The sequence below is a fragment of the Apis dorsata genome, unplaced genomic scaffold (assembly GCF_000469605.1).
Source record: "Apis dorsata unplaced genomic scaffold, Apis dorsata 1.3 scaffold_885, whole genome shotgun sequence".
Lineage (NCBI taxonomy): Eukaryota > Metazoa > Arthropoda > Insecta > Hymenoptera > Apidae > Apis > Apis dorsata.
The window spans coordinates 20259-31731 of NW_006264001.1; the positions used below are offsets into that span (position 1 = coordinate 20259).

At 32.6% G+C, this 11473-nt stretch overlaps 1 protein-coding gene across 5 annotated transcripts in view; it reads left to right on the forward strand.

Moving 5' to 3' along the window:
* LOC102678557 (lachesin) overlaps positions 1 to 11473 on the forward strand; it is a 34437-nt gene that overhangs the window by 16833 nt on the left and 6131 nt on the right. Inside the window, exons 1-2 of one of the 5 annotated variants that reach the window (XM_006623381.2) lie at positions 10223 to 10376; positions 10444 to 10515. The exons of 1 other annotated variant lie outside the window; for it this stretch is intronic. The gene's annotated coding sequence lies outside the window, so the exon portion shown is untranslated. Of the gene's footprint in view, positions 1 to 10222; positions 10586 to 11473 lie in introns of those variants that run through there. 3 more of the 5 variants (XM_006623380.2, XM_006623383.2, XM_031514086.1) reach the window with 3 other exon arrangements.

The following is an 11473-nucleotide window of genomic DNA, read 5'->3' on the forward strand; positions in this document are numbered from 1 at the left end:
TTTAATAGGACGAAGTAAATATGATATTTTATTTCTAGAGATGAAATCCGAAACAGGCGCAAGATTCAGTAAAAATATTATCCAGTAAATATTTTTTCAATTTCCGCCAGGATGAACCGTAAGTCGCTGATTCGATTCGATTCGATTCGATTCGATTTTCCAATTTTTTTTCGAATTTATCTTCCGTATATTTTCAATTTGATGCGATTTTTTTTTCATACGGATTATGAAAATTTCTTATCATGATAATATTATTGTAATCAATTATTATAATCTCCGCTTTCCTTTTTAGAATTTAAACCCGGATGGTTTCATAGTTTTTCATAAACGAGAAATTAAAATTCTTGTTGCGAAACCGCATAAGCATGAAGAGACAAGAGGGGAAACTTTAATGAAATAATACCTACACCTTTATGGTCTATGGGTAAAGTCAAAAACGCAAAAGAATTAGATCGTTTAATTTCCATTAAAAATAAACATTCTAATAACGAATCGATAAAATGGTAAATAATCTTCTAAATTAAATGCGTAACGTATATTTACAAATATTTGATATTTACTTGTACATCATATAAAATAATCTTTGGAATATAATACATAGAAAATGTTAATAATTTATATTAATTTATTTCCATACGTTTAATAATTCACGCATCCTACAAGCCTGGTAGCGAAATTAAATTACAATCTCGTACTAATATTATTTGTTAAAACGTTGATGATACATTAATCGAAAAGATAGATGCGTGTCCGCTCATTACAGTGTACGATGAGCACATAATTGCACACCTATATCTCTCTAACGTACAATTCATGTGTCCATAATTCCGTTCGAAATCATAAATTACACGGCAATTGATTTGCGCACACAATTTTGTGGAATCATCTCGAAATAATGGGTTCGGTCATAAATATCGGTATAGAAATTTCCCGATGGAATTAGCTGTTGGTACGACACATCCTCTAGGGAATTTCTCTCGAGAATCATTGTTCCGAATCAAAACGATGCGGTTTCGGAAGAAGAGGAAAAAAAACTTTTCTCGCGTACGTTTAACCACAGAGACGTGATTAATTAAAAACAACGATTAATTATTCCCATTCAATTTTCCACAATATTATTATTTCTCCTTTCCTTTTGTGCGTTTATTACCGACGTTTTTTATTTTACGATATAAACTGTACGATCTCTTATATATTCGTTCGTTTCGACTAACCTCAAATTCTTCCGTTTTTTCGACGTTTTTCACTCGGCTATTCCATCTCTTCTCCTTCTTTATTCAGTTTCGTTCTCGATTCACGCGCCTCCTCTTTCGTTTGGCACCGATGTATGATGGGGAGATGCATTACCGCGCTCGCATCGTCTCTGAATTCCCATCTGCTTAACGGGAGAATCCGCTTTACGTTCGACAGTTGGACAGAGAAGTGGTATTGCCTACTGATAAATCAGGAAAGAAGGGGAATAGGAAAGGGACAAAGAGAGAAAAAGAGAAAGGAAGAGAAAGAGAGAGAGAATCTGTATGAACTTTTACTTTTTCATCGAATGGTATTAAATTCCTGAGCTTAATGTTCATTTATATCCGAAATCAATTTTTCAATTATACGTATAATCGGCCAATAGTATCGTTCCGATCTTTAATTCATAATTTATCAAAGTCCGTCATTTTCACGTATTGCTCGAAATCCGATTCTTCATCTATTATTATTATTTTTATAGCAATGATAACAACGTGTTTTAACATTTTTTTTTTAAAGGATATTAATAACGAAAAAATTAAATTTTGTGATTCTCGTGTAGCGAAATAAATCAAAAATTAGATCATTGATTTGTAATAATTTGTAATAAAGAGATTAATTATAATTAAAAATACAGGGATATCGATTTGTTATTTTATTTTAGACTAATATTAGTTTGATTTAAATCCTCTTTTGAAGAAAGATTTAATGAAAAAAGTTCATAAACGCGTGAGATAAAGTGGCTTGATAGATCAGTAATGTCACATAAAGAAAGATAGATTGCGCTGGCTGTTCGGGATACACTAGAGTAAGACTTTAACCGTCTCAAATATTTCCGTAATTGCAAATGTTGATACAAAGGAGGTTTCTGTAATAATTTTTGGAAAATAAATGAAGATACGAAATTTAGAGAATTTAAAGTGAAAAAAAGTTTAATGCGAATATTCTGAATAATTATACTGGCAGATAATTATTTCGCTGTGAATCTTGTTAGTATTTGTATCTTGTGTGTATTTGTTGGTACATACGTCATAACCTAGAAACTATACATGAGAGAATTATATGTTATAATATTGTTTTATATATAACTTTCAAAATTATTGCTTTTTGAAACAAATTAATATTATTTCGTGTAATAAAGCTGTATTTTAACAAAATGTACTTTATCGACAGTTACAATATTCGACATTTCAATAATATAATTAAAATATCTAGTAACAATCAAAGCAATTAAAAGAAAAAGACATCTCGAAATCCAGAGGAATGCTTCCTTTTTTTCTTTTCTTTTCAAATTTATATAATAACGATATTCGTTTAATTTGCACGATATAGTGACAAAGAACAATATTCAACCATTCTGTTTATCGTTAATTTCCTTCCAGCAGTTGCAAACAAATATGCGACACGACCGTGAACATCGATCCAAGTTTGGATGAAACTACTAGAAGAGCATCGTGTTTCGTTGGAATTTCAGACATGATGTACATAGTAAATGTGCTAGCTCGAATAACGGAATAACAATACCATAACAATAGAGAACTTACTCTCTCCAGTCAGAATTTCTAGTTAAATAGTGTACAGGTGTGGCTATTATACATGTATATATTTGTATCGTATTTTTAATAATATCGAAATAATATTGTGGAAAAACTTAAATATTTAATTTAATAAGACTATAGCTTTATCTTTTTCTTTTTTTTTTTTTTTAAGTAGAAAATCATTGTTACGAAATTTTTCTAAAGCTAATCACTAATTTCTAGTAATCTCTTTTGCTTTAAGAGAAAGATCATTCGAAATTCTATTTCTTAACTAATTTTATCGCAGTTAATATTAAAAAATACGTCTGCCTGCTCTAATTTTATGCACAAACAATGCAAGACTGCGGTACAAATAGCCCGCAGGCTGCGTAATTTTATACAATTTCAAATAGCCGTGATAAAACTATGTTCCAGAGGGAAAAAAGAATTTTAGGAGGAAGAGGAGGGTACTTTTCAACACTTTTATACGTATATGTATATTTTTTCTCTTTTTCATCACTGCGTGCATTTATATTTCGAAATATAAAATCAACTTTCGATTTTCCTCAAACTCGCTTAATTATCAAATATATTTTTGCAACGATGAATCACATCTAATCTTTCACTAGACTATATTTATAACAACATAATTGATCATATATTAATTTTTGCAATATAAATTTACAAATCAATTCTTATATAGATCACAATGTGCGTGATAGGATTTTAAATATTCGATTTAAAAAAAAAAAAATATTTTAAAAATTGATATTGATAAATATTGCATCTCCCAAGTTTTAGAACACATTTCACGGAACACAGGTTGCAAGAGCACTTATCCGTCGCGAATACGAGCATTGACAGAAATATCGGGCTATGGAAATATAGATACGTGTTTTATCGTACGATGCGGGAAAATCAAGGAGAAGAAGCGATGACGCTCCGAGACAATAGATGGAAACGCAAGATTGTTGAAAACGGTAGGAACAAAGAATAAGACGTTGGAGAAAGAAAAAAAAAAAGGAGAGAAGCAAGTGGAAAAATGAAGGGACGGAACAAAGAATATACGCGGAAGAAAAGAAATCGGGAAATGTCTAAAGACAAGCATGACTTTAGGTAGAGAAAAAAGGAATGAGGTGGAAGTATAAGTTCAATGAAGAGAAAAAGCAAAGGAAAAAAAATCGAGTGTTTCTGAGATTATCCGTGAAAAGAGGAAAGAGAATGAAAAGAATTAAAAATTGGTGTCGCACCGTGTTATGCGTTGCACGATTATGGAAGAAAGTGATAATTGGAAAAAAATATTTTTTCGTATTTTTTAAATAATTTTTACAATTATTTGATCTTATTTCATGCTAAATAATAGTGAAGTGTATTATTGTTAAAGTAAACAATAAAATACTTTAGACATAACGTAGCAAATATAAATAAGAAGAGCAGTAATTGCAATGTAAAATATAAAAAATTAATCAATTTTCTAATATTTGAAATTTTTATCCATATTTTTTTATAAAACATAATAGAATGTTTGTTAGCGAATATAAATAAGAAGAGCAAATATAAATAACTGCATTATAAAAAATCAAAAATTAATTAATTTTTTAATATTTGAAATTTTTATCCATATTTTTTTTATGAAAGATGATAAATTCGATTTTTCGTTTTAGATGATCCATCCATAAACATGTTTCATTTATATCTGGTGTTTATGTGAATGTATAAGTATGTTTTCCTTTAAAATGATTTTTCCATAAAAATATTGTCAAAAAACGTTCAGCATTGCAAAAAAATGACATGTCTTATAAAAATAATATTTCACATTTCACGTGCTACTTTCTCACTTACATTCTGACATAAAATCAAAATTTTGAATAAAATTTTCTATCCGTATAAAAATTTACAATATGTTACGAACGTGTCTGTATTTGGCGTTATCTATCTGATTCGAAATGTCACGATCTATGATCATGTCCTTGTTAATTCGCGCGTCACTTCAATCATATTAATTGATTTTCCGATTGAACAATTGGCCCATCAATACAGTCTTTTGACAATTAATGCAAATAACTATAACAGCATTGCGCATTCCGTGTCGCCAAGTATCAAAAGTGACATCGTTAAATAATAAACGCACTGATTATTATCAAAAATAATCTTCTATATATAAGAGATTAGAGAATTATTCTAAAATCAATAGAAGTCGCAAAGTTGCTTTTGGAAACTGGATGATCGATAATTGTAATGTAAGACAAAGTCAATGTTACACTTGGAAACTTCTCTATTGAGCGGCACTGGCGCACCATTTGAATCCCAGGATCACGTTGTTGCGGCACGAAATATTCGTTGAACGATCTCCCAACCTGACTTGAGTTGTAAATTAATGCAATCGAGTCTCTTTGAAATAAAACTTGTGAGAGAACTGAGGAGAGAGCTTGTAAGAGATATGTGTTCGTTCTTAAAGAGAGATATTTGTTTCACAGAAATGGATGTCAACGAAAACTTCTTTGACGCTTGAACATGGATACTGGAACGTGTTAAATTAAAAGAGAGGAGTTGGACAGAGACCAAGAAATTGGACTGCCTAAGTATCTAACTAGGACGAGTGCAAGCAGTGGAAATATCTAAATTAGCCTTAGAGAAAGAAAGAAGATTCCTTAGAAACCTTATACCTCACCGGTGCGCTGCAAATACACGCGTAAAAAACAGATCGTTAAAAAAGAAAGGACAGACAGACTTAACTGACGAGCGAATGCGCATGATCGAAGGAATGTTTACGAATGTTTTTGTAAGGAGGATCGGCATTGGTCAGTGGCGAGTGAATTTTGCGGCAGATATATTTATGTGGACGTATTGCGTGTGTAATAGGTCGTAGGGATATAGAGTGGGACGTAACTCAGCATCAGGGGTGACCGGCGAAGCCGAAGCCGAAGCCGTAGCCAAAGCCGGAGCCAGCTTCGCTTACCGTTCCTGTATTTCAGTAATCCCGGCCAACACCGACCCACCGGATACCTCTCCACCTCTATAGATATCCCATACAGAACCGCGCCACAGCCGTTCCACTTGCCAGTTACTTTGAGGTTGAACAACCCTACCTACCTCCCTCTTCGGCTTCGCATCGTTCTCCTGTCCGCTCGGATGCGATACCATCTTAATCGTGCTAATTCGCGCCCACCCATCACCGGCTGACATTCGCTGTACCGTGAGCTGTAGTCGGTAAACGGAGCTTCCGAGGCTTATGCTTCTGCCGTTCTGTCACATTTAATAAAGAGAGTTAATAAGGAATCTATCGATTCCTATCTCAACGTCAGAGATCGTTTTGTTTCTTTTTTTTTTTTTTTTAATAAAAAAATTTTTTTAATAAAAAATAAAGCATCGATCATTAGAATTAATCGAGGTGATTTGAATAATCATAAAATTATTCGTTATTGCCTATCTTATTAATTATTTCACTATCTTTTGACGTTTTGATGAAGAATTCATTATACGCGAATATATCATTTTTATTTTTCGTATTCTTCTTGCTTTTTTTTTTTTTAAATGTTATTGTTTCTTGGTTAAGTTTATTGAAAAAAATTAAAAGAACGTTTACGTGTTGATCAGTGTAACAAAAATATCTTGTTTATGATTCAAAATTGCGATTCTGACTCGTCATGGTAAGTTAAATGTTAATAGAATTTTGTAATAAATGAATTTAATTTTTGTTTAATTCATTTGTTACATATTAATGTGACCGATATACGATAGTGTTGGATAATATTTAATATCGATTAACGATCCAATTTTAATTAAATCAACGTATAATCGTAATTGACGATTAAAACAGATATTTAAACGCTAATAGAATTTAATTACGATATATGTAAAAATTCTTCACGTAAAATTTGAGAACGTAACATTTTTCTCTTTGTCTTCAAATCTAATATTAATCGATCCTTAAATCGTATTTACTTGGTATTCACGTAAAATATTAATTAAGAATTTCGATTTGACGAATTGAAACGATATTTTTAATTAGCAATTAATAAATATTAGAAATTAAATATCGATAAATATTTCTTTTAATATTTTAATCTTCGTATCGTGTTAATATAATTGACGTAAAATTTACATAAAATTTCAAATTATATTTATATCGTAATCAAATAAATTGAAGTAGAGAAAAAATGAAATATTCTTGATCATATTATTACATCGAACTTAAAACATCGAAACATGCCAATATGATGAACGAAAAAGATTAAAGAAAGTCTAAAGTTACTCTTCTTCTATTCATAGCTGGTAGTATCGATGTCAACGGTGTTTCAAACTTCTCACTCAATTAACTCGATCTTGTTTAACTTTTAATATCCCGAAAGGAAAGAAATCGGATCGCTTTAAAAGAAATATTTCAGCGAGTTCGCCATTCCATTACGGCATACAATCGGGTCAGTGTCTCGCGGCGTTTGCAAGAGGCTGCTACTTCCAGAAGTCCATTTACAAGTCTGACCCCGAAGCGTCGAAGTAGGAAGGCAGGAAAAACGAGAGAAGGAAACGAATCCACTTTCCACCCGATGAATCATCTCGAGGAAAAGATTACAGCTTGGGTGTGGGATGATTTCCCGGGCAGAAGGAAGGGCCACTTGTTATGCGGGTGGCACGGCCGGTATGACATTCCTCGCATAATTATTACACTACCGATTTTAGAAGGAACTTTCTTATCTATCCCTGACCGGAATATCGGATTACGAGCACGACACGCTTCATAGATCTTTCCATTTCCAAATTGTTACGTCTGAAAAGTGAAGCGAAACTTGAAATATATAAATTAGAAGATTGGTAATATCGGTAAAAAGAAAAAGTATCGCGAATTAGTGTTAGGATGGTTTCGTCGAGAGATGGCGCCTCTCGTCGGTATTTTTAGTCCTGGAAAATAAGAGAAATAACGATGAGACGGTCCAAACACCGGTTTGTTTGTTTTTCGGCTGGGAGAAATGAAAATTAATGTTCGAATAATTGGAATAAGACGATAGATGAAAGTGGGTAAGAGAAATATCTGTCGGATACACGAAATGGTAACTAGTCGAGACAGGACTGATGCTTCGAACCGTGAACGAGCGGGATATAGGTTCCGTCTCCATCCGTCTATAAGCGAATGTATCGAGCACGGTCGGATGAATACGGGTCGTTTGATAAATTTTATGGAACTAAAGAAAAACACAAATACTTTTGCTCAACTACTCCATAGGTGCATTTACCGGGTCCCTATCGTTCGACGTCGATACTTGTTTCTGACAGGTAGCCCGCAGTTATTCAGTCAGCCGATACAAGAACAGGTTATTCGAACGTGCACATTCCCTCTACTCCCTCCCCTCCCTCTCGATATACCACTAATGTGTACAACGCAAGCTTATGTAACTTTGATATAGTTAAAAGGGAATGAAGTTGCAACCGGATCTACGTACGTACACGCTTCGTATTTCCTTGATCCGTTCTTGATAATATTTCAGAAGGAATAGATTAATGTTTTTCGTCGCAAATCTAGAAATGTTTCTCGTTATCGCATTTATCTTTTTGTCTTAGATTATTCCATATTCTATGCCAATAATTCTCCATCTTTCCATATACGCGTATCGAAAATAAAATTCAGCTTTATTCGTATTTACGTTCAGAAATTTTTAACGATTTTTATACGATGTTTCGTATAAGGTATATTTATTTATCACCCAATTAAATCGAACATATATCATTTTTTTGTCGAATAAAAATAAATTTTGAACATGCATATACTATTTCCGAGAATATTTAATCATAAATATAATTTCTATGTTTTTAATAATTAATTTTATTATTTCAGATTTTACAAGAATAATTAATTCTTATAGATCCAAAAAAATAGATTCTATATTTTGTCGAAGACAAAGAAAGCACGAGTTGATTATAATAAAAAAATAAATTGATTGCCAAAATTAATAGATATCGAAAATATTCATTTAAACGTGACAAATGTTACGTGTGCGATTTATCGTCGAGGGGAATCGAATGGCGGAACAAATAGGTTGCCGGAAGTTGGAAAGTTCTGGAAAGCGGTTCGATCACCTTCAATTGTTGGAGAGAAAGGGAGATAGAGGATACCAAAAGCAGACGCATTCCAAGAACGGAAGAACTGTATAATGTTTCTTTGCTCCATTTAGAGGAATTCCTGGGTTGTTGGAGGGACCGATGGTATTTGACTCGCAAAACATCTCTTTGTTCTTCGAGGATACCCTTCCCTGACTGATACGAGACGCGCGAAAAGGCACACGATAGAGTGCCGCTTTTGTATTCGCGGTGCACTTCCGTAACGCGTTTCCTCTATCAACACGGTCTACCATATGACCTCGATCGAACGGACCTCTGACGAGAATACTTCGCAAAAAGCGACGTATTTCATCCTTTGCCAGCATTATTAAACCATTAGGATTCAACATTGAATAATTGAGCGGTGCAATTGTTAACCATGTTTCAATTATGTTATTATAAATAAGTGAGTATATTGAATGGGAGAATAAATTATATTAAATCATATTACGATATTATATTAAATAATATAAATTTGAAAGGATTATTTTTTTATTTAGATTGTGCGCAAGTTTTTATACTTTATTTCTTGCACTGAGAGGAAACACTGGATTCTTTGTTTGTTTTAATTCAAAAAAAAAAAAAAAAAGAATAATGAATTTAATACTCAAGTTTCTTTATTTATCTTGAATCAAGAATGAATGTGTATTAAATAATGAAGTGGAAAAATAATATAAAAATTTATTTTTTGAAATTATGATATATATGGAATATATCTGTCAGTTAATTTAAGAAATTAAATAAATGACAATAATTTTTTTGAAAAAAACTTTGTAACATGAATGTAAATGTTTAAAAAATTGTGCGTCGCGTTAGAGTGACACCTTGTGTTAATACAGTCATATATTGCGATTAACTGATGGTACGGATCATACAAGGGAAAAAATATACTCTACATAAAGTATAAAATGAAAGAAGAGAAGACAAAAGACCGATGAAGAAAAATCTCGTGGATCGTATTTCCATCGAAACATTTTTATTTCATCAAATACATATTTTCCAAAATATTATATCCTTGGCCATATCCAATAAATCCAAATTAACACGCTGTAAAATATGATACGAATAATGTAATAATTATGACGAGATAATGTATAGAATGTGATATATTTCAATATTTTTTCATCTTTTTTTTTAAATTCTTTTTTTATACAAGATAAAGAAAATTTAAGGAATCAACACATAAGAATTTTATCATCATGGAATAACTTCAATATTCACGAAGAACATTCTATTAAAAAAAATAAGAAAATCGCAATTCATTGATCGAACGATTACATATACGATAAAAGATAAAATAAATTATAAAGAGAAATGATCGTTTGCAGAAGATACTCTCCAACTTTATAAAACGATTGATGGTAATTATTTTTCGTAGATACCGAGACGTAGATAGCGAGCTTTAATGCGAAAGACGAAGAAACTTGGTCGTCATTGTTCATCGTGGTGTAAAGCCGCGTGCCACAACACGAGGACGAAACTTAATTCTTGTCATCGTTCGGGAGCGACATTTCTGTTGGTGACATCCTAAGGGTAGTGTCGAGCAACGTTGTTCAGGCATTCTTTAACAGGTTTTGAATCTTTCTCGGAAACTTTTCAGTTAGCTCTGTCGGAAAAGGACTCTCCCGAAGTTCGTCAAGCTGGAACGAGGGCATTACCGGTAATAATTTGAGTTAGTAGCAGTGAAATCTTGTTACTTTGCTTTTCCACCACTGTGAATCCTGAGAAGAAACTACGATACGGTATGTTCCAGCTCGCCTCCAACTTTTCTACGTTCAACTTTGAATATAATTAAAAAAAAAAAAAGAAAAAAAAAAAAGAAAGAAAAAAAACGCAAAACTGTTCCTTGGGAAAGAAATTGTTATTCGAGATTAGCTTCGTTTAAAGTCGAGCGTTTATCTCTCTATGTATAAATTTTAACGGTTTAACGGTTAAGGAAATTCTGTTTCGAGAATAGCGATGAAACAAACGCGTGAACTACTGAAATATAAACGTTCTCTGTCCTTACAATCCTCTTACGAAAATAAAGATTTTAATAGAAATGTATAGATCGTCTTACATGTGTACAGACCGTGTAAATTTAATTCCCCGTGAGCAAACGTATTTCTCGGTATTTTTCGCGACCAACATGAATCTTTCCATGTTTATTCTTTTTTTATTCTCGAAAAAAAAGTCCACGAAAATGTATCTACTAATGTAACCGTCTCGGTAAGATTTATCGACAAGGATAAAAATTCTTTTAAATTGAAACCTGAATCTTCGAGTTTCGAGCATAACCTTTATTCATAATCGAGAGATACTCAACCTTTATATTTTAAACTTTCCGAAGTCGGATTCTCTATATACCCGTATTTAACGCGCAATGAACGTGTATAAATTGTATAAATCAAGCTTAAAACGATTAAACGATAAAATATATATGTATCTTCGGCGCGGTAACACGATCGGAGGAACGATTACAGTTTTCTCCGGCATGCTCGCGGCATCGGTGCCTTCTTATCGCCATTGCGTTTAATGCATAAAGCGTAAAGTTGGTATCTCATGCATACATTCATAGATGGCGGTGGAGAGACGTAGCCGAAAGTCATAACTTACCGCGCGCACCATCCTTCGTCTCCTTCCCCCCCCCC